Raw genomic sequence first — 2,085 nt, forward strand, 5'->3', positions numbered from 1 at the left:
ACATCAGCCAAGATGCTTTGTACACACTGCCTGATAAGTCCAGAGCCATTGTGTGCGGGGTTGGGGGAGGCACAAAGGTGCAACCACGTGAGATGGGTTAAGGAGATGCTCACTGGTAGGGAGTGTGGGGCCATAAGAAGGACACATTTTGACATGTGCCCAATTATAGAATAAGTGATTTTATTTATCTGGTCATTATTTTTTTGTGTTTTTATCTATTAATTTTGAGGGGGGGGAGAGAGAGAGAGTGACAGAATGAGTGGGGGGGGGGTTGCAGAGAGAGAGGGGGAGATAGAATCCCAAGCAGCTTCTGTGCTGACATGAACTGTGTGAGATCATGACCTGAGCTGAAATCAAGATTTAGATGCTCAACCGACTGAGCCACCCAGGAGCCCCTTTCTGATCATTCTTTAAAATCTTTACCATGAAAACTTCAGACATAATACCCAAGAAGACAGATGGCCAATTTTATCTGCATCCTTGCTGCTTGCCTCCCAGGGAAGCAAGTCCCAGACATCATATCACTTCCTCTGGAAATATTTCAGCTTTTGTCTTTAACCAGCAAGAACTCTTCCTGACCAGCATTTAATAAAAATAGTCACGCTAAATTGTTTTAGCTCCTTTGCCTGACCTGCTTTTCTGGTCCCTTCCTTCCCGACAGTCCGATTTACTTTCATCCTTTGGAAATGCTGTAATTGGCTAGCAGCTGGGAAATCTGTGAACCATCTCTGACAAACACGCTCCTACCAACACTCTATCCCATGTACACTGGAATCTGCAATTTACAAAGGAATTACACACATGTACGTCCCTCTCTCCAGAATACTTTACATTCCAGCCAACACTGGCAATATTTCCTGCAGTCTGTTCTGCCTTTCAGGTGTAGAGAGAAGTGAACTAATGTTATAGGCAAGCAAGTGTAAAGCTATTTGAAACAGATTGTACCACAGTTTCTAGATGACTTATCCCTCCACGTTGTCAGACACTTGTGGCAAGCCAGGGATTGGGCTAGGTATTTTTCTACTATTATTTAATTTGAGAGAGAGAGCACACATGCATTGGGGAGGAGCAGGGAGAGAGGGAGAGAGAATTCCAAGCAGGCTCCAGTGCAGAACCTGACATGGGGCTTGATCTCATGAACCATGAGATCATGACCTGAAGTCAAGAGTAGGATGCTTAGGGGCACCTGGGTGGCTCAGTCGGTTAAGCATCTAACTTCGGCTCCAGTCATGATTTCATGGTCCATGAGTTCCAGGCCACATGGGGCTCTGTGCTGTCAGTTCAGAGCCTGGAGGCTGCTTCGGATTCAGTGTCTCCCTCTCTTTCTGCCCCTCCCCCCACCCACACTGTGTGTGTGTGTCTCTCTCTCAAAAAATAAATACACATTAGAAAAAATTAAAAAAGAACAAAGAGTAGGACACTTAACCAACTGAGCCACCAAAGCGCCCCTGGACTAGGTATTTTAGATACATCATGTCATTGAAACTGTCCCCTGGAGTTGGCACTATTGCAAATTATAACGGCAGTTTCCCCTTTTTAACAAATAAGAAATCTCAAGATCAAAAAGGTGGGGGCACTCATTCAGGATCAACTCTGGAACATTCTGGAATACCAGCCCTGGTCTGTCTGGCTCCTATGGCACTGTGCAGTGATCCACTACACCAGGCCCCAGCCCTGCCCAGCCTCCCTCCCTGCACCCTCACCACCACCCATTTCCTCTTCCCCAAGGGCAGCAAAGGGCCCGGCTGCTGGAACTCCAATCCCCTCACCCCTAACGCAAAACCCTTGAGCACATTTTAGTGAAGAATAGGGAATAAACAGATTACTGGACTCCATTCATTTCACATCCTAGGGTTCCACTTTTCAGAAAGTTAATGAAGCCTCAACTTCAGGGTCTTTCACTTGCTGAGATTCTTCCAGGCCTGGGAGGCACCCCACCAGCAGGTTCACACAGACTCATGTCTTTGTAAAATTAGTGAAAGTCAGTGAATTTTCTTTTTTTTTTTAAAAGAGAGCTCCCAAAGTTCTATAAGCTGCAGGTCCCATAGCCTGGACCCCCTGCCCCCACCCCACCCCCCACAATCT

The sequence above is a fragment of the Crocuta crocuta genome, unplaced genomic scaffold (genome assembly GCF_008692635.1).
Source record: "Crocuta crocuta isolate KB4526 unplaced genomic scaffold, BGI_CrCroc_1.0 scaffold26, whole genome shotgun sequence".
Classification (NCBI taxonomy): domain Eukaryota; kingdom Metazoa; phylum Chordata; class Mammalia; order Carnivora; family Hyaenidae; genus Crocuta; species Crocuta crocuta.